A 26,238-nucleotide genomic window follows, 5' to 3' on the forward strand; every position below is an offset into this window, starting at 1 on the left:
ACTGTGGAAATGATGGATGTACATTTGGGAAAAATGTTTGGTATTTTCTTATAATCCATTATGACCTGAAGGTTTTCTTCCCATACAGGATTTTGGTTACACATGAGTTCATGTGTAAAAAAGGGGAGTGTAAACTTCACAATCTACATTTTTCATTTAGGGACTGAAAGGAACCTGCTGCCCCAACTCGGATGTTCAATCTGACCATTGATTGACAGTTTTAGAATTGACCTGCTCCATATCTGGGGATAAGATACTGTTTGATGGATGTTGACATGTTTCTAATATTGATTGAGTTATAACAGGTAACACAGATGCAGAATCAGTGGCCAAGGGGCTACTGTGAGAGATGAAATTCCAGAATGGAATACTGAAGAAGTTGACCTGTGATGATGAAACCATTTTGTAATATTTCAACAGGTATTAAAGGTGGGGTAGGTAAGTTTCAGAAACCGGCTCGAGATACACTTTTTGTTATATTCCATGGAATGCTCTTAACATCCCGATAGCAATAAATATCTTAAGTGCTTTGACATCTGTAGAAGCCGTAATACTGTAAAAAGTACAACCTACCTGCCTGTCAGCCTTCCATCGGGGCACAAACTTATCTCGTGCACTCATTGGTCATGTGCGCGTTCGTGTGTATTGGAGGAGGGGCTCTGTAAGGAAGTGGCAGATTTTCTCCGGTTGTGTATTTTCAAATTCTAGCGATCTCGAGCCGGTTTCTCAAACTTACCTACCCCACCTTTAAAGTAACTGAGGTTTGAAATGTAGAAAGAACATATTACAGTTAAAGCTAAAACATAGTAATGTAATGAGACATAATTTAATTTAGACAACATCATGTAACTAGCCTGGTAAAGAAGTAAAAGCCATAGACTTTATTGTTTAGGTCATTATGGGGATATACATTTCATCTAAATTCATAATAGGAAGACATTTGATGACAGTTTGTTGGAATTCTGTATTCATACGCAGTGGTGGGTCAAACAGCTGAGGGCCCAGGAGCCCTGAGCGTAGGCTTGAGGGATTTGTATCAGATTTCTCCACACAGGTTGGTGATGCCAAAGGGGGACCCACAGCGGAGTTCGTCTGGCTGAAGGTCATCAGGACAAAGTGGCTCAACCCCAGGCTCTCCGGCCCCAACCGAGTGACCCAACGGATCTCTCATGCCGTCCGCCTAGGATAAAGGGGGACAGCTGGTGCCAGTGTGCGGCGGGGAAACCACCAGCTAGGACCGGGGACGACATCAGGACGGACGTGGCCCTCGCAGAGGAGGTCGACTCGGAAGCAGCCATCTGTGGACTGGAGGAGCAGGATTCCGAGGACATCCCTACAGCAGACTACTCGGAAGCAGCTGCCAGCGGGCTGGGGGACTTGTCGAGGCAGCAGAGGAGTCTACTTCTCTCTGATCAGTTCCACCCGTGAAGGGAAAGCCGCATCTCCCCCTCCCTATCAGCTGCCCTTGTTGGCGTATTCCTCTGAGGGGGGGGGGGGCTGATGATTCACCACACAAGGAGACTGCTTTCTAGCACTCAGGTTGCCCTCTCATGGTTCCTTCACTGCCATGGAAAGTGATGTTCTGTTCCCAAAGATTTCAAGTACTTTGGGTCTCAGTTTCTGATAGATTTATACAATGTTGGGAGATGGACACAGTAGAAAAGAATGACAGGGGATATGTTTCAAAATGCCTTGTGTCAGTTTATCTCTTGAGAATGAGATAAAAAGGCGGAATTGAGGGAAAATTGAAAGTTTGATACAGCGTATTTTTGGTATATTCATCTTAATGTCCCCTGATATATAAGAAGTGTGTTTTTATATATTCATGTGTGGGTAAAAATTGCTACAACATTGTGGGGTGCAGTTGTGCAGGACAGGAGACTAGATGGGGGAGGGGAGCAGAGAGGGAAGTCGGAAGAATGTGTGTGTGTGTGTGTGTGTGTGTGTGTGTGTGTGTGTGTGTGTGTGTGTGTGTGTGTGTCTGTGTGTGTGTGTGTGTGTGTGTGTGTGTGTGTGTGTGTGTGTGTGTGTGTGTGTGTGTGTGTGTGTGAAAGCAACAGAATGAGACAGCGAACACCAGATGTGGTTGTTTTGCTTCAAACTAAGGGACGGTTTCCGGATCATCTCGGCTGGTGCGCGCTGATTCGCTAAGAGACGCCATCTTTTTACATCTCCCAATGAGATAACCTGACTCAGCTCCTCCTGTTTTGTTTTTGGCATGTAAGCCTGTTCTGTCTTTGGTTCGTTCTCTTTCCTCCTGCCGTCAAGACCGATGATGTTCTCCCGGCATTTGGACCAGAGCAGGGGGTGGGCCTACCCCTTTGAGAAGTGTATTTGTATTATTACCGTTTATCATTAAAACAGATTATTGTTTAACCCTGTATCTGGTGCTTTGAATTCCTTCCTTTATGATTTTACAAGATGCTCACCAAACGAACACGCGGAGCCGAGGTGGGTTTTAAAACCACTCTACTCCAACAACATCCAACACATCATATGATCGCAAGGAGACACAGAATCTAACGGTACCCACCTCAACACTGAAAGAGACAAACTTGCGACGTTATCAACAAAAACGTACATCAAAACAAGTGGCGCTAGGTAGCCCACAACGCTAACATGGCTTACCTTCGTCTTTGTCTGGTCTAAACTGGTCTTCAATGGCATTAAAACGATAAAAAACGATGGTGTAGTTAATCCATAGGATAATCCAATGTGACTGCGTCCCCTTTGAAATGTTATGACAATCCATAAGCAATAAAACAGCTTTTCCGTTGCTTGATATCAGAGCAGCGATATTTCTCCCCTCTCCTGCAAGCTAGAATGCACAGAGAGGCCACACATTTTTTTTAACATGAGTGTGTGCGGGACGATTTCCCTTGGATTCTATTGGCTCTAACGGTCAGAAAGAGATCACATGTCAAAATCGAACAAGGGGGGCCAGAGATATGGAAAATCCACCCAAATGGCCCCAGAAGAGGTTTTTTTTTGCTAAATCTGTCTAAAAAGGTCACTTGTTTTGCATCAATCTTGATACAGGGTACTTATTATATGTTGTACTTTGGATTCCTAAAGCGTTTAGTCTACTAACCCATCATCCAAGGTTAGTTTTCACCATAGGCGGCGCGTGAGGCTCAGGTTTGGGAAGGCTAAATAACTTTCTTTTACCTGACGCTGCCCGCCCCCGGTGTCTATAGAAAAGAGATCAACTCAGTGAAAGCACCGCCTGCTGACCAATCAGAGCTCAGTGTGCGGAGTTTAAATCTATCAAGTCATATTACAGGATAAAGGAAATACAGTTTAAACTGCCGTTGCAGAGAAGACGCCGACGTGTCGCACTTATCATTCATATCACACTGATATCACATCATCAATCAGATCATCGATCATATAATATCACAATATTTCCTTATCTGAGTTAGCTTCTCGAGCTGTATCTGGCCGTGCAACACTTACATTGTCACATATATTGTATGCAGAAGTATTATTTTAAGCAACACATTAAGTTGACGAAACACTCAACTCAAATGTAATTAAAGTCAGATCCACTCGTGTCTTATGGGGCAGTATCATAAAACTGTTGTATGCTTTCAAACACTCGGTAGTTTATTTATTTTTTAACCAGTTGTTCTGTATTCACCTTGCAGGTGCAACTATGTGGCTTGTATCCTGGATTATATGTTTAAGTCATGGATGTTTAAAGTTCATATTTGTCTAATATTAGTTTACTTTTCATTAATGAAGTATGACGCTGCGCTGTCAGTACACTTGTCCCTGTTTGTGATTGGTCAAATGTAGCTAACCCCGCCCCTTTCATGTGAACGCGCTCTCAGCTGAAGAGAGAAACCCTGGCTTGATTTACCGAGTTGATAACCAGCGTCGTAGGACCGCTCGTTTGTTAGGGTTAGTTAAGATAACTCAAACATATCCAGGGTCTGTTGAACTGGCTTCGTAGTACAGATTACTGGTGGCTGCATAGCAGCGCTAATGTCAAAGACACAAACATTATACATTATATTTGTATTTTACCAGGATGCAGTGACACAAATATTTGGGAAGGCTTAGCCTTCCCTAGCCTACAGTACCCGCCGCCCCTGGTTTTCACTATAAGTACAAAATATTTTTTGGACAGACACTATAATTTACAATTTTTTACCATGTTCAATCAGAATTTTCTTTAAAATAAAAAACATCTATATTGATTCTGACTTTTCTACATCCAACTCACAGGTTTATCATTACTTTGAGAAAAAAGATTATTAATTTAACCCTTTTAGAATGGAAGATATGGTCATTTGTTCTGGGAATGTCATTTTCTAGCCTGAAACCTGAAAAACAGGCTTGGGGCCTAACAGGTTAAAGTGACACACAGTAACGGAGAATTCAATTCCTCCCTCTCAGCTCATGATGTTCAGCTCCTCAGCGCCATTGTTTTAGCTTTAGCTTTTCAAAATGAAATGTCGGCCTATCAGGATTTAATTTGAATATGTAAATGTTAGAAGAAGAACAGAAGAAATCCTGATGAAACAATAACACAAACATACTTTATGGGCCATATGTTGTTTAGCTGATGGCTCTAAAATAATCATGATTGTAATGAAAAAGCCGAAAAAGGACAGCCAGTTGTAAATGTAGCCTATGCATAAAGTGTGGTAAAAAAAACAACACAAAACTAAAAACAAGGACTTCCACAAAGAAGGAAACTACTAAATAAATAAATAAATAAAACAGAACAAGCAACAAATCAGGATGATAAAAACTCTACTGTGTTCGACAATGGAGCATAAATATTGTCGGGAGAAAGCATAAAGAAACAAGATGATACAGTAAAAAGTGACAAGAGAAATAAAAATGTTTCTCTCACTGCGTCTTTGTGCTCGTTTTCCCTCAGCCCTGAACACTCGTGTTGATTAGATGTATTGTTGTAACGTGTAGGACGGGACGAGCTGTAAAGGATTATAACGCTGTAATGAAATCGCATCACAGGTACTGGTGACTTATCCACCCACCTCTGACTGCAGAAAGCCACAGAGGTTCAGTGTGGAGGATCAAAGGAGTCTAAAGCAAAACACATTTATATAAATATATATATTTATATATATTTTGGTTGAAACTAAGCCAGAAAAAAAAAATGTAATCGATTTTTAAAAATAATATTCGATTATGGAGACTGTAGCGAATATTCGAATAATCGAATAATCGCTGGCATCCCTAACTTATACTGTGATATACTGGGGATACATGACACACAAACCTAACTCCAGAAGGACAAACTTATAAAAAAATAAGGTGGTTTTTGGTGTGGTGGTGGTGCTGATTAATAATCACATGCATGAGTAGCTTGTCCCTGGTTTCTGTCATTACTGAATACATGAAAGAGCGTAATGTTGTCAGTGTGTGAGCTGCAATAATGCCGGCACATTATTTCTACTGTTCTTCATGAGCCCTTGTGTGCAAAGGTTACATTTGTTTCAGAGCGCGAGAGGAGAGGAAGTGGGAGATCCATGCAATCTGTCTTTGAGCGAGTGTTTTAATTACGGCTGCTAATTGAGCTGTTAAGCCAACCTCTGTCTTGATTACACATCTTCTAACTGCTCTCTGGGCAGCGCTGCTTTGGGCTGCAGCCGCTCTGACGCTGCATTTTTGCAATCATGTCTTTTAATGGCTCATGTGATGCTAATGGGTCCATGCTACACCAATGTAACAAGAACATATTCCTCTCTATTGTTGAATATGTGTTGTCCTCAATAGTGTCAACCATGAGTTTATACATTCACAATTTATTATTCTGAAACCAAGTCTAGACTCCTTGAGGTTGGGATAGTGGTTTATCGAAAAGATGATTATACTTAAAGAGCCTGTGACACGGTTTTCCCCCATCATCCAAACCCATCAATTTGAGTACATATTGTCCCCTTGAAAACCGTTCCTGAACTGATTTTGGATATTTGTACTTTGATAACCATTAATCTGCCTTCAATGTTGACAATTTTCTGGATCTTCTCGCGGATTCTTCAAGTCCCGCCAAATGATGGGTGACGTCATTGCGGGCACAGTGCTCCAGCTGCACCGCCCAGGATCCCAGCATCTGCATGTAAATCTTTATATATATACAGTCAGATGTAAACGCACGATGGTGCACACAGCAGCAAGCTCAGACAGCGATGACAGGTTAATGTTGAACGTGTCTGAGATCTCATATGAGGCTGAAGGATCAGTTTATGTTGTATCTGTTAGAAGTTTAGGAATGAGGTGCGTCAATATGGGCGATCATATGGTCATGTAGCCAGTGGTGGACTGGGACTAAAAATCATCCCGGGACTCTCGACCGGCCCACTTCGGTACCGCTAGTAAATTGTCAAAGGGGGGAGCGGGGGATGTAAAATACAAATATAATGTATAATGTCTGTGTCTTTGACATTAGCGCTGCTAGCCACCTGTGCCCTGTACTACGAAGCCAGTTCAACAGACCCTGGATATGTTTGAGTAACAAACAAACTAACAACAAACTAACAAACGAGATCTCGCTAAGCGGTCCTACGACGCTGGTTATCAACTCGGTAAATCAAGCCAGGGTTTCTCTCTCCAGCTGAGAGCGCGTTCACGTCTAAGACACGAGTGGATCTGACTTTAATTACATTTGTCTCGAGTGTTTCGTCAACATAATGTGTTAAATAATACTTCTGCATACAGTCTGTGACACTGTGAGTGTTGCACGACCAGATGAGGCTGGAGAAGCTGACTCAGATAAGGAAATATATGATATATTATGATATTATATGATCGATGATCTCATTGATGATGTAATATGAATGATAAGTGCGACACGTCGGCGTCTTCTCTGCATACGGCAGTTTAAACTGTATTTCCTTTATCCTGTAATATGACTTGAGAGATTTAAACTCCGCACACTGAGTGGATCTCTTTTCTATAGACGCCGGAGGCGTCAGGTAAAAGAAGTTATTTAGCCTTCTCAAACCTGAGCCTCACGCGCCGCCTATGGGGGATGTGCTAGTGACTTATCCGACCGGCCCACTTCGGTACCGGCCCATCGGGATTCGTCCCGATGGCCAGTCCGCCACTGCACCCAGCCCACGTAAACTGTCAACGGGGGGAGCCTCGCTGCGGGGAAACGGTGGACCTAGTGTCCCGATCGGAGTGGGAATAATAATAATAATCCGTGCATTTTATCCATTAATTTCCCCAACATTGTGGTAAAAAACCACACGTTTAATCCACGTTGGTGTACTACAACTACAAAAAGCATCGGTTTGTTTTCTCATCAGTAAATGCAGACCGGCTCAAACAAATCATCCTCACTCATCATTTAATGTATCATATGTTCGCCGAATTGACATGAAAGCACTAATAAATGTAGTTTCATCCACTTGAGTTTATAACCACAAAAATAATCGATTTGTTTTTATATCACATCCGACGGGAGGAAATTCAGCAGCTCTCACTCCCGATTTTTAATCCTAATGTAATCATCATCTTCACCACGATCATTTATGTTTATGTCACCGAATTGACATGAAAGCACTGACAAATATGAATATACTGTAGTCAACTTCATTAAAACGTTCTTAACGTGCCTAAACTCAGTAATTCACCATTTCTACGCATGACAACACACTTTGTCCGTGTTTGGCTCTCGAAGCGTTCCCGCATTGACGTCACTTCCGGCTTCCCCCAAAACTTCAAAATGAGTGAAGGAATTTCCCCGCGATGTTCGAAATTATTGATATTTAACGAAACGGTATCGCTTTTTCTTTTTTAAACTGACGGTTCGAGATGACTAGTAGCCCAATATTTCATTGCACAACAGTTGTTGGGATGGTGTCACAGGCTCTTTAAAACAAATATTTCCTGCAACATTAAAGGTCTGACTTTAAAATGTACTACATTATAAATTCAAAAGATAAATAAAGAGATATTTTGAATTTTAACTGTCTATTTAATTATTATTTTTTATAATTGTTCAGTAGCCCTACAGAGAGTTGGACCTGTTCCTTCATGGCATATAATTGGTTAAATGTTCATAAAGGTCTGACAAATGAGGTTAAATTGTTAACATAGGTTCAGGAGCATGGTCAGGCCTAAAACTCCGCCTCGAACCACGGCCACCCCTATGTATATCCGGCAAAACTGCCGGCCACTGCTTGTCTCCATCCTTTCAAGGACTGACAGCCAGACCGTGATTCACGCCGCGCGTCGTCACAGTTCAAACAAGCTAAACGCTACCACGAGAACATTCAACTTACCATGGATCCCGAACTGCTGATCAACTCACCGGAGTCAGACGAAGATCTATTCGACATCGGCTACCCGCCATCCACGTTTCAGCAGGTGGATCTAAGCCAAGCATCCGAACGGAGCCGCGTGCGCTCGGCAATCAGTGTCCCACACATCAGCCGCCACCGCTCCCACTCAAGCTCCCCCAACGAGACACCTCCAACTCCAGACAGGTCCCAGGCTTCGTCTACTCCGCCAGCGAGGGCAAACAACCGGGGCCACAACAGGCACAGCCAGCTCCACATATCCCCACCACCGGCAGCCTGCCTCATTAGCAGCCCCCGGCCACTCGCAGCGGCGCACTCGACATGCCTCACGGACGGAGCTGAGCCCGAACTCAGGAGGTGGACAGTCATTCAACTCCAACGTTTCCGAAAACGGCATCCACTTTCACCGAAATGACAACAACGCTAGACTGTTCAACCTCTACAAAGCCTACAGCAGCACAACGGCAAGAACAACAACACACACAGCTCTTCCTGCTCCAGAGCCAACCACCGCGCGGCGCGCGCACCACGGGTCGTGACGTCACAGGCCTCCGTCCTCCTCCTCGGACACTGCCAGACTCACCAGCACCCCCTGGTGGGGGCCAGGTCGTATTGCCCTCTGTGCCTGCTCTCTCTGTGTCTGACATGTCGCAGCTCATGTCAACCTTTCTCTCATCCCGCGCACACAGGCTTCACGAAATCCCCTTGCACATACATCATACTTCATCCCTCCATCCCTTCTTCTTCTTCTTCTTCTCTACCTTCAGCAGTCCACAGCAACCCAGCTTCTGCTTACCTTCCTCCTCTAGCAGCTAACCCCGTAGCAACAGCGCCTCACCCAGTAACCCAAGGGGCCATGCTACATGCTAACCCATTAGCCGACTCTTACCCAGTACCTTCTTTCCCAACTGGTCTATCCTTTCCCCCCTCCCTTCCCCCCATCCCTTCCCCAACACCCAAATGTTTTTCCTCCCCGTGCAACCAGCTACACTCTAGCCACAGCAACACCACCCTTCCGCTCTCTGTGTCTGACATGTCGCAGCTCATGTCAAACTTTCTCTCATCCCTGTGCTCACAGGCTTCACAAAGATCCCCTTGCATATACATCCCTTCATCCCTCCATCCCTTCTTCTTCTCTACCTTCAGTGACCCTCGCAGACGCTCCGGTCTCTCTCTCTCCGAACCTCGCAGCGAGTAGACGCTCCGGTCTCTCTCGCTGACCCTCGCAGCGAGTAGACGCTCCGGTCTCTCTCTCTGACCCTCGCAGCGAGTAGACGCTCCGGTCTCTCTCTCTGACCCTCGCAGCTAGTAGACGCTCCGGTCTCTCTCTCTGACCCTCGCAGCGAGTAGACGCTCCGGTCTCTCTCTCTGACCCTCGCAGCGAGTAGACGCTCCGGTCTCTCTCTCTGACCCTCGCAGTGAGCAGGCGCTCCGGTCTCTCTCTCTCTGACCCTCGCAGTGAGCAGACGCTCCGGTCTCTCTCTCTCCGACCCTCGCAGTGAGAAGACACTCCGGTCTCTCTCTCTTTGATCCTCGCAGTGAGCAGACGCTCCGGTCTCTCTCTCTTTGATCCTCGCAGTGAGCAGACGCTCCGGTCTCTCTCTCTCCGACCCTCGCAGTGAGAAGACACTCCGGTCTCTCTCTCTTTGATCCTCGCAGTGAGCAGACACTCCGGTCTCTCTCTCTTTGATCCTCGCAGTGAGCAGACGCTCCGGTCTCTCTCTCTTTGATCCTCGCAGTGAGCAGACGCTCCGGTCTCTCTCTCTTTGATCCTCGCAGTGAGCAGACGCTCCGGTCTCTCTCTCTCCGACCCTCGCCGTGAGCAGACGCTCCGGTCTCTTTCTCTCTGACCCTCTCCGCGAGTAGACGCTCCGGTCTCTCTCTCAGGAAAAATAATACAAATAATAAAATAAACTTCGCTAGCCAAGCCGCCGGCCGCATCAAGCAGTTCAACCAGGGAACATACCGGGGCGCTCCGGACTCGTTACTCGCGTTACTGCCGCATCTTCGCAGCACGCGCATACCTCTCTTGCCAATTATGCGGAGCCCCCTCCCACCCGGCCTTAGCATGCTTAGTCAGCTCTCCACCATCTCAAACACCCCACTCACTTTCCTCTCCATCACGCAACGCCTCAGACTTTAACCGTCTATCACCCGCAGGGAGGCAGGATGGTGTGCAACAATTTCAATGACCTAGGCTGCTCTTTTTCTAGCTGCCGCCTCATGCACATCTGCTCTTTCTGCGGCGGCGCTCATGCCAGGAGCACCTGCCCTCACAACCCAACTACATCAGCAGATTGACTAGCACGGCACCTCAGCACACCCGAAGATAAGCAACTTAGCTACCGCCTCAGAGAATCATCCAGATAGTCTGTTTACTTTCTCACCATGGTTTCCACCCAGGCATAGCAATACTGCCTGACACATCTCACATCTGCCACAACCTTCAGTCCGCTTTAACAGAACCTCACACCTTCGACACCTTACTGGCCAAAGAAGTCAAAGAAGGATTCATGATAGGCCATTCGATAGTCCCCAAACAACCACAGACTCCCCTATGTGCTCCATCTTCTCAACGACTTTCTCACGGTCACTCCACCATCCTCACCCCCCTGCCACGGGCTGAACACACTCATACAAATATTTCGCAGACCTTGGCATTCCTCTGTCTGAAGAGAAAACCTCAGGGCCTACAACCTCCATTGAGTTTCTAGGCATCACCCTGGACTCAATGTCTTTCCGGGCTTCTCTATCCTCAGAGAAAGTACAGCGCATCACTCTCCTCTTGTCAAACTACTTACAGGCAGACAGATGCACGAAACGGCAGCTGTTAGCCCTCCACGGCAAACGACTCTCATATTCACACTCCGGAGTAAAACAGATCAGCTGGGAATTTCTTTCCCCATCCATATCTTCCGCCTGAACTCGTATCCCAGCCATACGAGCCACTAACCAAATACCTCAGCGCAAGGTACGATGCATACGCAGCGACTCAACACCCCACTCTTTCTCACCGAAACAGGGAAAATGGCCACACGTTTCTGGTTCCAGAAACACTTCCACAATGTGTTGCTTATTTCGGGGATATGCTCAGAATACTATTTGAGCCATTCCTTCCGCATTGGCGCAGCGTCCACAGCAGCTAGACCGGGCATCTCTTATCCAACCATCTAGGCCCTCGGCCGCTCGTCATCCCAAGTGTATCACGCTTACATCCGCAAAAATCTCAATGATCTCAGACACGCACACGCTTAAGTCAGCTGCTTTAATCCGACTCTTTTGGGGGCCCGTAATCAGCCCACGCAGATCATGCCGGAGACGGAACCCCCACTCTGAGTCTCCCACCGTCCTCCCAGATCATCCCTTCACCCCCCTCATATCATTCACATGTTACTTCAATACACTTACAAACATCACACTGTTGTGGCGTGGTTCCTGCTAGTGAAATGAGGTTAAATTGTTAACATAGGTTCAGGAGCATGGCCATGCCTAAAACTTCGCCTCGAACCACGGCCACCCCTATTTATATCCGGCAAAACTTCCGGCCACTGCTTGTCTCATCCTTTCAACCCATCCTCCCTCTCCCTTCTACCCATACAGTTCCCCTTCCGACTGACACCGAGCGATACATCCATCCATCCCTTATTCCCTCCCTCAACATCCCTACATCCCTACAGCCCCCCATCCCTTCATGCCTTCATCCCAACATCCCTCATCCCAACATCCCTCATCCCTACATCTCTCATCCCTATATCCCTACAGCCCCCCATCCCTTCATCCCTCATCCCTTCATCCCTCATCCCAACATCCCTCATCACTTCATCCCAACATCCCTCATCCCAACATCCCTCATCCCTTCATCCCAACATCCCTCATCACTTCATCCCAACATCCCTCATCCCAACATCCCTCATCCCTTCATCCCAACATCCCTCCATCCCTACATCCCTCCATCCCTTCATCCCAACATTTATATTTAAACCGTGCATATTTATATACTGTATTCTAACATTTTAATTCCAGGTATTGTCTGGGGGCCCGTAATCAGCCCACGCAGATCATGCCGGAGACGGAACCCCCACTCTGAGTCTCCCACTGCACGGACCACAGCTCGTCCTCCCAGATCATCCCTTCACCCCCCTCATATCATTCACATGTTACTTCAATACACTTACAAACATCACACTGTTGTGGCGTGGTTCCTGCTAGTGAAACTATACATTTTAAATAGACAACCCTTTATAATTGATTACTGTAAACCCTTTGAAGATCCCAATGCAACAGTGAACATGTTCTTATTTTATCAAAAGAGTGCATTTGTAACAGAACATTGCCTTTTCCACAAGCCTTAGATTTAAAATGCCCCCTAAACAGAAAAACAATTGCTTAACAAAACATAGTTCAAATAATAAAGCAAATTGAAAGACACGTATTTACTTACTTTCCCCAATGCAGCTGATAAAGGAGCTGCTGTAGACCAGATATTAAATGGCAAAGAAAATAATGCTATAAGCACTTGTGTGTTTATAATTTAATCTACTGCTGTAAGGCGCATTAACTCCTTGGAGAAAAATATGTTATGTGTCTATTTTTTAATTATTGTGAACATCATGAAAGGTGTGAGAGGAGAATACATTCTGCTGGAGAAAGCCCATGGAGGAGTGGGATCACCCAGAGAGATGGAACACAATTATGTTTGGTGGTGTCAAAAGAATGTCAGAAAACAAACTCGAAGGCAATTTAGTCAGCATGCAACTCACAGTGTAATTGTCATTTTCTTTCATAGCGTGTCCTGCTGGGTAAAAAACAAACACTTCACCTCCCCAGGCTCATCCAGCGTCCCCCGACTGAGAGGGAGAGGATATCACATCTGTGGATCGACTGTGATCCAGATGATCTGCTGTCTGCACCAAGGCTGAGAAGGATCAACATTCAATATGTAGCCGAGTTTCTCCAGGAGAAATAAACAATAATTTCCTGACTCATCGCAGTGGTGTAAAGTAGTTAAGTATATTTACTCAAGTACTTAAGTACAAATTGATGTCTTTATTTGAGTATTTAAATATTTTGCTACTTTGTACTTCTACTTCACTACAAATCAGAGGTATATGATTTACTTTTACTCCACTACATGTTGATAAACACTGTAATTCATCGATAATTAAAATCAAAACATATCATATATATTATTCTGAAATTGGCCAATCTGCATAATGAGTACTTTTACTTTTGATACTTTAAGCATTTTTTGATGCCAATACTTTTCTACTTTTACTTGAGTAACCTTTGATTGCAGGACTTTTACTTGTAACAGAGTATTCCTACACTCATACTTCTTTTACTAAATTACAATATCTGAGTACTTCTACCTCCTCTGATTGCACCTCCCTACTTTCCTATCTTCCACATCCACTCCCACACACATTCATTAGGTCTCAAACTCACCGCCTCACTTCCTCATGTTTTGCATGTCTCTCCTCCCACATACTCTCCCTCTCACCCTTCCTCTCTACACCACTCTCTCACCCATTAATTATCTTTTCTCTGTTCTTCTCTGGTCCATCATTCATCCATCCGTCCTCTTTCTGTCTGATTTCAGCAGATGATTATCTTTTTTCCTCCCCCCTCATTCTCTGTCCACTAGGGCAGCTGATAAACACTCAAACAGCTCCTCCTAGTCGGTCAGTCCGAGCGCTTGACACGGGCAAAACTACTTTTCCTGAATTCAATGTAATCTCTCGCTAATATTCTGCCTCAATCTGCGAGGTGTCAGGAGGCGACTCAGGGAAAGAAATGATGGCGCAGATGGTGTTTTCATTTTTCTTTCTCTGTTTTTTTCTGTGTGAACTCAATTAAGCTGGGTGGATAGTTCAGCTGTCAGTTTGAGGCACTGACAACACAAACATACTTTTTTGAAAATGAAGATACAAAGAGATGTGAATGAACACTCACACCTACACACACTGTCAGGGTCGATGCTCAAAGATTCCATGTGTAAAAAGCCAAAATAGTACATTAACTTATTACAGAAATAACAATTATTTATTTATTTTCTGTGACTATGCACCATTTCACTCAAAGGTCATCAATCAAAGATGTGCTCAGTTATTCTTTTAATTTGACTAATAATCAGACTACACGTCTAAATTCATCGGTTGCACAAAGCTGTATAGTTAAAATGTTTAGTCTTCTTAAAAACTAATTGTTTCGGTCTCCATACCCAATTTGCCCATTCATTACAAGTGTATGGGGGTCACACATCTCTATAACTCCTCCACCTTAACCATATTATATTATAAAAATGATAGCTCAGCGATGGTTCAAGCAGGAATACTGGCTATACCTTCATTCACTCCACATATCATCAGCTCATCGTGGGTGTTCTCTCTTAACCAATTACATTTCTCCAGCAGCCAATCATCGTGCTACAGCAGTCAAACTTTAAAATTGTTCTCCTCTCTCCTGCAGTCAGCTGTGATTTCAGGTGTTTATGATCAGCCCGCCTTCACCCCATCTACCTCCTGTCATCATGTCTAGTGCCCAGGAAAGATAATCCAAAAAGCCCACCTCCTCTTCATCCCATCTCCTCACACCATCCAGATCGTCAGCATCCTCTTCATCCCACTTCCTCACCAATCCAGATCTTCAGCATCTTCTTCTTCCCATCTCCCCATCAAATCCAGAACTTCAACATGAACACCAGTGTCTAGACCCTGCGGGGTTTCCCTATCATACTCATGGCTGCATTTCCCCCTTAAGATATACAATATCAGGAGCGGGGTTTAATCGCCAAAGACTATAACATTTATATTTACAAAAAGGAAGTCTCTGCTGATTGAACTATATCAAGTGGGTGCAGTCACGAGTAGCAAGCTGTTTGGTGTCTACTCAACTAAAAATCCACCTTTGCACATTTCTTCGTTTGTATTCCTATTTTATACTCTCGTCTGAAGCATTTTCCTGTTAGGGGAGCATGACACTCTAAGTTTGCTGGATTTTAAGTATGATAACGTGTTGAGGCTGTACAAGGGTGTGGAATCAAATGCACGATGCAGAGACAAACAAGGTATCAAAATAAAGTGTTTTAATGTAGACAGGTCATAACACACTGAATTCATAAAGCAACAAAACAAACACTCATTAAACTGTCTAACCTATACTATCAAAATACTACAAAAACTACTTACTTAATCTAACTCTATGGACGACAATAACTCTATGGACAATGACAAAATGATCTTACGCTGGAAGGCTTGGAACACACAAGACAATCTGGCAACGAGACAGGGGAAGACCAGAACTATATATACTAGACAGACAACACCAGGTGAAGACAATTAGACAATCACAACAGCGGGAAAACAGACAAGGCAGGAAACGTACTTTAGACACATGAGGGTAGACAAGACTATCAAAATAAAGGAGGAACCTATCTAAACACATAAGATGAAACCTAAACGAGGGAACAATCTTAGCAGAGCCGTCTACGCACAACATAACGTAGGAGCGAGTGCAGGACTCTGGCGGGGATGCAATGTAGACAGGAATAAACGCAGATCATCCTGGCTGCAGCCTTGACCGGTACTTGCTTTTGATCAAAGTCAATGTGGAAAACCCGCACTCACACAGGTAGATCGAGGTGAAGGGAATGAGCACTTTTACAGCCTTTATGGCGAGGTCGGGGAACTCGGTCTTCACTGCTGGTGATCAAATATTTACCACAGAGATTTCTTATCAAGCAAAAATCAAGCTGACAAAATGAACCAACATCGTGCTTAGTCTAACAAACTACTTTCAACACATAACTCAAGGCTGAAAAAGTCACAACTGGAAGCCCAATACATCTTTACCAACAAACACAAACCTTTGAATAGATTTCAACAGAGCAGATTACATCAACCCGGCGACAAGATATAGCAGAGTTTGGGGCCCAAGGTCATGTCTGAAGGGATCACAGACATACTTCACAACACACATCAGCCCTGTTGGGACATCATATAGCAGGGGTGGCCAACCTGCGGCTCTCGAGCCGCATGCGGCTCTTTGCCTAGTTTCATGCGGCTCTTCATTTCATATCGAATTGTATATGTGTGAGTTTGGGGGAGAGACACTGACTCCTGACTAGTGTTGACGGTGTACCGATACTTGAACAGTGGCGAGCCGTCAGGGCCCTCTAGGCCCTCTGTGAGGGCCTAAGATATTTTAAAAAATTATATTTGAAAACATTAAAAAAATAACATTTTTTTTTAAATATTTTTGTTGTTACATTTTTAGTTTTACCAAAAATACCTTGATTTAATTGTATTAAAATAATATTTCCAAAGAAATAAATCCTTCGAATCTGCCTGTTCAGTTTCTGTTGGAATGTGAAGGGTTAAATGCCGTCTCTGCGAGTTATGTGAAGACGGGAGAACTTGTTGGTCCCTCTCTACATTCACAGAGGGCCAACTCAATGAGAGAGTAATGTCAAATGACAGTACAATTGACCAATCATATCTTCCCTCTAAATGGGCGGGCTTTATTTTCGCGGACTTTATGACAAGTTCCGCCCGCTGTGAGGTCTATGCAAGTGGTGCAGTGACGCGTCCTAAAACCCGGAAGTAAGCTGCGCTCGGATTCCCTCGACAGAAAGCAACGGGATTTCTCCATAGAATTTTGGAAAATAGCTCGAAATAAGGTCTGTGGAAAACGAACCTGTTAGATAAATGCACGTTGTGTTCAGCCGGATAATATCCACATGTCTACCCTACTTTTATTATTTTCTAATCATAAATCTAAAACGATAGATTTATGATCGATAGATTTATAATTAGCATAAGTTCGTTCATGATGGCTCACTTCAGTGATAGTGATGACATCGTTGCGAAATTATTAACCGAGTCATTTTCAAGATTGAGTTACAATGATAAACTGGAGTGGCAAAGGATCAGCTGAAGCAAGTGCTTCATCCAAAAGGACAGGAGGATGGACTTTGTGTTTAAGTGATTTGATCATCAAAGGTAGGCCTAAGTCATTTTCAATGTGGGCTGCCGTCCCGACTTAATTCATTAGTAATTGTTACTTGGCTGTGGGTGCCCTGTCATGATAGGTGTTTATATAAATGGTGTTGTTTTGTGTGGTAGAGGGTCGCTGTCATTGATGCGTTTTGCACCCCGGGCCGCTGTTTTGATATTCCGCTGAAGTATACGCTGTGACGTAATATCTCTTCTTTTTTTTGAGGGAAGGGGGGTCAGAGGGCCTAGGTATAAAAGTCACGGCTCGCCACTGTACTTGAAAGGTACCGCGATACCCTGCCGTTAAAAACGTTAGTATTCCTCGGTTTCATTAGTATCGGTACTTTAAGAATGACGGGGGAAAGTACTCTGGTGAGAAAGCGCCATTTAATAAGAGCCGTGTGTGTTCAGCGCTCTGCTTCCATTCCCTGCACTGCAGCTGTGCCTGCAGTCCCGCCCCTCTCAAGCACGCTCAAGTGCCTCCCCTCTCTCGTGCACGCGCTAGCTGCCAGAGCATGTGAGAAAACGAGAAGCATGGCTGCAAGTGGGAGTCCAACTGCCGCTGCGCCTCGGCTTGTTGACAAAAAAAGACGCCAGAAGTAAAATTTGGAAGTATTTTAGCTATATCTCTGACAGTGAGGGCAAGCCTACGGACACCACGAGGCCTGTCTGTAAGAAATGTATTAATTTTATTTAATACGAATTATTGTCGTTTATTTCATTTATTGTTCTCATTGTTTAAAAGTTTGTGTTATGGTTATGGTTCTGGTGTGAAATAAAGCACAATAATTACATTTAAGACTGTTTACCTTTTTTTAAGAAAAGTATCGAAAAAGAATCGGAATCGCAATTCTTGACTTGGTATCGAAACCAAAATGTTGGTATCTTGACAACACTAGCTAGCTACTCCTGACAGTTAAACCTGATATTTAGTAGGTCTGTTAAGTATTGAATGCTGATAATTCTGACGTAATTTGGCCGGTCAAAGTTGTTTGGGCTCGGATAAAATCGCTCCGTTACTTTCGTCCCGTGTTACTTTCGTCCCGTGTTACTTTCGTCCCGGCTCTCCCTACGCGTGTATGTGTGGTGTCAGGTGTCAGTATGAGAGGATGACAGCGCGTCTAATTTTGATGTGGCCCAAGAGCCAATCACAATAATACCTGTGATGCAGTGAACCAATCACCTTTGAGGGGGGGGAAACCTATCGTTGATTAAACCCTATCCAGTGTTTCCCCTACCATTGTCTTGGAGGGGCGCTGCACCCCGCCAACGGAGCCCCGCGCCCCCCCTGAAATTCAAGGTGTTTAAAAAATATATATAATTTTTTTTAATATATATATAGCACCAAATTGCAAATAATCTATAACTACTGTCACTTTTCACATTGAACATGTGCTCTTTTATTGAATAAACTAAACGCTTTCATTTTAAGTTGTGAGTTTAGTGTTTTTGACCCTAAGAAAAACTGATGCATTAATCAATAACAATAATCCACAGCTCCTCTCTCTGCTCCAGAGGATTTAAAATATATATATCCCAATGCCACAAAAATTCATCAGTGACGTGGTTGAAATCTTGTCTCCAGAAAACAAAAAACTGAAACAAGCGGTATCAGTGACTGTGTGTTTGATGTGGGTCTTTGCAGTAAAATAGAAAAAATGTGGCTCTTAACCTCTGACTGGTTGGCCACCCCTGATCTAATGTGATGCCAAAAAGGCACGAGCAGTTAATCAGTCAATCACAAGCAACCGCGAATTGTACAACAGAAAGGCTTGGCTACCTTGATACTGTCAGGAACACATGGAGAATACGGCCAATGCCTGCAAGGCAGAGTTAGCATAGAAGCGTAACTGGAGGAAGGCTACAGGATGGGTAAAGTATATGTCTTACAAAATAATTTACGACACGAACATTCAACATTATTATTCATATTAGCACCTGCCAATCACCCGATGGCGAAATTAAACAAGAATACATGCAGCGTTCTGTTGAGCAGCACATTTGTACTAAAGCTTATTGCTGCCACGCCAGGAAAAAAAAAGATCAGTATCACGTTATAACATACAAAGTGATGTTTTTCACGTTTTAACATTTTAACTTTATAACGTGAAAAATATATTGTTATCACATGATAAACATCTTGTTATAACAATACACTTTTCATGTAATATTGTGATCCTGATCAGGGTTTCTTTCTGGCTAGGCAGCAACAGGCTTCCGTACATTTGTATGTGCAACATGTTGCAAAATGTAAAACTTGGTTTGTGTTTGATTAAACTTGGTAGGGCTACCGAGATTTAAATGTTGTGTCAAAATGCTTGAAAAGTGTAATTTAAATGCTAAAACGATACAATTGTTTTTTAGTCCTATAAAACATAAATCGTCATTGAAGGCCTAACCATAAAACCCCTGGCCCGCCAATGATGGGCATAGTGTAAAAACAAATAGAAAAACTTTGCAGCACATGCAAACACATAGATGGAAAGTGAAAGACTTACAAGGTAGTGATTGACAGGCTGAGGGAGTGTTGTGAAACAAAGTGCTTACAAGATTAAGGTAATAGATTCAGTTCCAAGAGAACAAACTGTTGCTTAAACGTTACCTGTAGGATAGAAGTGTCTGTTAAATGAGAAGATGGAAATTGAGTGAACGCAATCTAATTCAACTAGGCCAATCTAATTCTTTTTACACCATTATGATGAAATAAACATTTGGAAAGACACTTACGGAAAAGAACGATTTTCATGGCCATTTTATTGAAGGCCCTTTTGCCATTTACTCCCTTCCAATTGATCCTGCGTGCCACGGTGCAGGTAATCATTCTTGCCAGAATATTCCACACAACCCTCTTAGTGTCCACCCCTCCAACAGAGGAGAGCGAAGGTGGAGAATGGAAACTCAACTGAATATACATGTCAACATTACTGCAACAAACTCAAAGACAAACAAGGCTAACATTTTGTATTGAGCATATGAAAACATGTCCCATAAAAATACTTACAAGATTTGCCTTCATTCTTTCGTTTAGAGGGTTGCGGAGCCACTCTTGGAAACGCTCCAATTCCCCATCGCTGTCGAGGGGGAATTGGAACTCTTCGGGCATCTCGTAGGTTGGGTAGGTTGGCCTGATCCTACTTTCGCCATCAAAATGTTTAAAGTTCCTGCTAACTGGTTGACCTGCTGCTTAATATTTTCTAGCAGCAACAGGCCATGCAGCTCTGCAGCTGAAATAATGTGGACAAATAAAGATATTTGATAGGGCAAGACCATATAATGCTTAGTCAGTTAATAGAATTTTGATATCACTCCTAAATTAAAAACTTAGCCTAACCATTCAAAATATACTAGTATAGGGGAAATGTGTGTGGGTTGGATTCGCAGAGTAACTCAAGATATAATACCATCACGATTTGTCTTACCTGTGCAGGGAATCGGGCCACTATCACCCCCAACCCTAAATGTGGGACTGAAGACATGCTCATTTCTGGGTGTTGTGGGCCCCATTAATTGTGTGAATTGACCCCTGCCTCCTTGGTCCCGACCGTCGCTGGCTATTTGGCAAAAGGCAAATCAATAGTGATTAGCAGATTATAAATAAATAAGAAAAGAAATTGGCAACACAAACATATAAACTAAAAGACTGTAATACTTATAAGACAGGTTTAAGAAATATACAGTATTTATAAGTTTTTGTATTCCACAGGGTGCACCCATCATTTGTCTAGCATTGAATTAAAGGATTTATAGGTTCAACAAAAAAAATATTCTTACAGTATAGCTTTGCATATGCACATACAGTGGGGAAAATAAGTATTCAACGCATCAACATTTTTGTCAGTAAACATATTTCCAATATGGCTATTCACAGAGAATGTTGATCAGACTTTGGTATTAACTCAAGAAATCCTGAGTAAATACCAATGTCTTGTCAACATTTCCTATCAATAACCGCATTGAAAATATGTTTACTGAAAATGATGCATTAAATACTTTTTTCCCCCACTATATACTGGTCGACATACTTCATGATGCGATTGATTTTGGTAGGGTGTGGGCCTAAACATAAGAATGATGTATTAGAATAGTTCCATGTACACTTCAGGATATGTATTTGCACAAAAAACTCACCATTTAATGTGGACAATTCAGGGTAACTGAAATCTGGACTCATAAATGGTGGATGTCTTTCAGGTGGAGTAACTGTGAAAATGCCATTGCCTAATAGATGGTGGACATCAACGGAAAGCGAGAAAAAGAGAGGCAGTGTTGGCAATAGGCAGGAACAGGACTTGCAGTGGCACAGCACCAAGTAATCAACATATATAAGTGTATAAGATAAATACATCAACAGCAATAACATACTGTACAGTTGAATCGCCATCTCTCTTAAACTCTTTCAACAAACATCAGGAAGGGGTATTTATTGCAGGACTGTTGTAATAGACTGCATTAGCTTTCCTAGATGTACCTAATAAACTGGCATATAAGTGTGTGTGTGGGTGCATTCACACACTGTTGTGTAATAGAAGCTTCAAATGAAGAACCAAGCACAGTCTATTTCAAACTGAACCTTTACTTTATATTCCTTAAATAGTTTCCAAAAAGAACGGTGGAAGACAGAGAAAATGCACTCGACATGCTCGTATTCAATTTTTCATAACAGGAAGCCGTCAGAGGAAGAGACATACTTGCACTTCAAAATAAAAGCATTTCTTGTGAAACGTACCTTTTAACTTATATCAAGAAATCAAATAATCAAATGTTTTACTGCCTTAAATAAAACAAGTTACAACATTCTCCCGCACGATGAACAGTCTTTCATCACTTTTCAGTCCATTAACTTATCTCTAATGGATATATTAACTGAACAGGTCTCCTCAACACACTGCCCGTAGAAGTCCGGACAACGCAGGAACGAATGAGTCCATCTCTCCCTGGAAACAGGTCTGTTATCCTACCCATTTTCCAATTCTGCCTGGGAGTTTTGTCCTCTCCGATGAGGATGACATCTCCCACCTTCAGCAAAGTGGGTGTCGGTGTTTCACACCTGTGAGCAGATTTCAACTCCATCAAGTAGTCCTTTTTCCAGCTGTTCCAAAAGCTGGTTAAGAGTCTCTGCCGGTACCGCCATCTCCGGCTCATGTCCTCTCTGCTCGCATTGTTTGCCTGAGATGGTGGAAGCAAAGTTTTTGGTGGTAGAGAGGTTAGTCTTTTCCCCACCAGGAAGTGAGAGGGGGTAAGTGGCTGAGGCTCTGATGCATCATTGTGTACATAGGATAGAGGCCTGGAGTTCAACACAGCCTCAACCTCTGCAAGCATGGTTGTTAGCTCTTCAAAGTTCAGTGAAGCCTTACCCATGACCCTCTTTAAACATGTTTTAACAGATCTCACTAGTCTCTCCCAGAAGCCACCCCACCAAGCAGCTTGCTCGGCAATAAACTTCCAGGTGATCCCCTTGTCAGTGAAAAACTCTGTGAGCTCTGAGCCCTTGAATGACTTCCATAGTTCCTTTAGATCTTGGTCTGCTCGTTTGAATGTTTTAGCATTGTCTGAGTAAATAACTTTACGCAGTCCTCGTCTTGCTATAAATCTCTTTAAGGCTAAGAGGAAACTTCCTGTCGTCTGATCTGACACTAACTCTAAATGCACTGCCCTGGTGACAGCGCAAGTGAAAAGTGCAATATATGCCTTCTTAGCCTGACCGCTAGACTTGACATACAATGGCCCTGCAAAATCTACCCCAGTTACTTCAAAGGGTGGAGACTCAGTCACTCGGTCTCTGGGTAGTGGAGCTGTAACCTGCTGTGCTGGTTTAGCTTTCAGTCTCCGACAAATGAAACAATGTGATACCACCCACTTGACTAGCTGTCTCCCCCTTAAAATCCAGTATCTCTCTCTCACCTCAACCAGAGTATGTCTGACCCCTGAATGCATCACTCTCTCATGACAGCGCTGAACTAGTAGCTCAGTGTATCTGTGATCTTTAGGTAGCACCCATGGGTGTTTCTCCCTAAAACTGAAATCAGAGTGCTGTAGCCTACCTTCTACACTCATAAGGGCATTTTCATCTAAGAATGGTTTCAAGTCTTTGATTTTCGAATCTCTCTTTATGTTTTGTCCAGATTTCAGCTGACACATTTCCTGGTTGAAATGTTGCTCTTGGGTTACCTTTGCCCAGTACACTTCTGCTGCTGTGAGCTCTTCTGAAGTTAGCTCTCCCTGAATCCTTTGATTAGAACGGGCATTAGCTATGAACCTTTTCACCCATGCAGTTATCCTCAATACAGTTTTTAACCTGCTGTACTTCTCTAGGTCTAGTAGTGGTTCAGCTTCTTCAGTGCTAGTAAACTGTACTACAGCCTGAAACTTAGACCTAAGCTCAGCGTTCACCTCATCTGCATCACAGCTCTCATCAATGACTCCTGCTCCATCTGTGTGTAACAGTGAAGTGGGTCCACTCCACCACAGCTTGCTTTGGATGAGGTTCTCGACGCTCTGGCCTCTGGTGGGTAAATCAGCAGGATTGATTTTGCCGCTGCAGTGAGCCCACGACTCTGGATTTGTGAGTCCTTGTATTTCAGTCACTCTGTTTGACACAAACGGCTTCCACCTTTGTGCTGAGCTGCGAATCCAATGGAAAACGATCATCGAATCTGTCCACATGTAAAGCTGAATCTTGTCCATGTTGAGTGGCTTGAGAAGATTATTTCCTAACCTTGCCCCGATTAGTGCACCCATAAGCTCCAAGCGGGGTACTGACATTTTCTTCAATGGAGCTACCTTTGACTTTGAGGCCACACAACTTGTTACAACCTCTCCATCTTTGTTTTGTCCTTGCAGATAGGCAACAGCACTGTATGCCTTTTCGCTGGCATCGCAGAAGACATGCAGTTTGATTGTCTGTGAGTTTGGTTGGATCTCAATTTGGTACCACCTCGGAATGGCGACCAGGTGGAGCTTTGGCAGCTCTGCACACCACTGATCCCATTTTTCAGCCAAATCTGAAGGCAGCTGCTCATCCCAACCGATTCCCCTCTCCCACAGTTCTTGAAGCAGGCACTTTACTCTTATAGTGAAGGGAGTCAGGACACCGATGGGGTCAAATACTCGAGCTGATGTTTGTAGTACACTTCTTTTTGTATTTTCTTTGCCTTTTAAAATGTCCAGCAGTCCCTTTAAGTCAAATACAAAATTATCCATCTCTGCTTTCCATACTAACCCTAACACCTTCAGTACATTTCCACAAATGGCTGTTTCTGTTGTGGGCTCCACTCCACTTTCTGTCCACTTGGCTCTCAGATCTGGATAATTTGTCACCCATTTGCACAGGTTCATGCCGGCGTGAGACAGAATCTCCTTTGCTGTTGTGGTAAGTGAAAAGGCTTCATCCACATCACATGAGCTGGAAATGAAATCATCAACATAGAGAGACTCTCAGTGCTTCCACTGCTACATGCTGCTCTGTTTCATACTGCTTGATATGGTTTCTTATTGTTGCAGCTAACAGGAAAGGTCTAGGTGACACTCCAAATGTCACTCTATTCATTCTCATGATACGCAGCTCATCTTTACCGTCTTTGGTTGGAGGCCCATGTAGCCACAGGAACCTAACAGCATCTTTATCCTTTTCTGCTAGAGCTACCTGCAAGAAAGCCTTGGTAATATCTGCAGTAAAGGCTATCTGGTGGAGTCTGAACTTAATGAGCACATCTAACAGATTTGGGTTAAGGTTTGGACCCGTCAGCAAACAGTCATTTAGTGAGGGGCAACCCTCTTCATGTGATGATGCATCAAACACAATTCTTAGTTTAGTTGTTGCTTTATCTTCTCGGATAACAGCATGATGTGGCATGTAATATTTCCCAGCCTCCGGTTGCTCTCCTGCTGATGTGTTCACTGGTACATCCTCACAGATGCCCTGCTGCAGGTAATCCTGTATGACATCATTGTACCTTGTGTACAGGGTCACATCTGTTTTAAGTCTCCTCTTAAGACCTTCAAACCTCCCCTTTGCTACTCTGAAGTTGTTTGGGAGATCTTGTCTCTCTGGTCACCATGGTAACTCGACTTGATAGCAGCCATCTTTGTATTTTATAGTCTGTTCGAAGTTTTGAAGAGCCTCTGTTTCCTCTGGGCTCTGGGCTTTTTCATGAATGATGCCCAGTGACTCCACCTCCCAAAAAGCGTGTAGCTGTTTGGAGATCTGAGTGTCCTCTTCTAGACTTATGTGCATACAAGTGGCTTCGGTGACACCTGAGGTTGTTACTGGCCCTTGCAAAGCCCATCCAAAGCTGCTTTCTACAGCTACCAGCGATTCTGTTATCCTCTGGACCTTGCCTGTCACTACTTTCCAGTAATAGTCTGCTCCTATTAACACAGACAGCCCTGGATCATCAGCGCCTTCCAATGGAAAATCAGCAAGCTGCAGACTAGAGATGTCCCGATCCGATCACGTGATCGGGGATCGGAGCCGATCACGTGATCGGGGATCGGAGCCGATCACGTGATTTTCAAAAAATCGGGGATCGGGATTTTTTTTTTTTTTTTTTAATGTTAAAAAACAAAAATGACCATGTTCACGTCTTAAAGTCATCCTGAGGACTTAGTTTTGGTTTAAAATTACACAACATCATGTATGTGTTGCTTTCTTTGGGCTTGTTTTTTTCTCTGGCAACAGAGTGGGCGCAGTGTCTAATAGTAGCAGTAAGCTAACGAGAGGCTACGTTCAGCTGGTGACTCGGGAGTCGGGACGGAGAAAATGTCAGGAGTTTGGAAGTATTATAAAATTGAAAGCGAAGGCAGTGTAACAGCCAGATGCAATGTTTGCAAGGCAGAGGTTCCGCGTGGTGGAAAGAACAGAGCTACGTTCAACACGAGCAATCTAATACGCTACCTGAGAAACAAACACCAACAACAACACGGCGAGTACACAGCGGCCACTCAGGTAACGGCACTGGAACAAC

The sequence above is a fragment of the Pseudochaenichthys georgianus genome, chromosome 14 (genome assembly GCF_902827115.2).
Source record: "Pseudochaenichthys georgianus chromosome 14, fPseGeo1.2, whole genome shotgun sequence".
Taxonomy (NCBI): Eukaryota; Metazoa; Chordata; class Actinopteri; order Perciformes; family Channichthyidae; genus Pseudochaenichthys; species Pseudochaenichthys georgianus.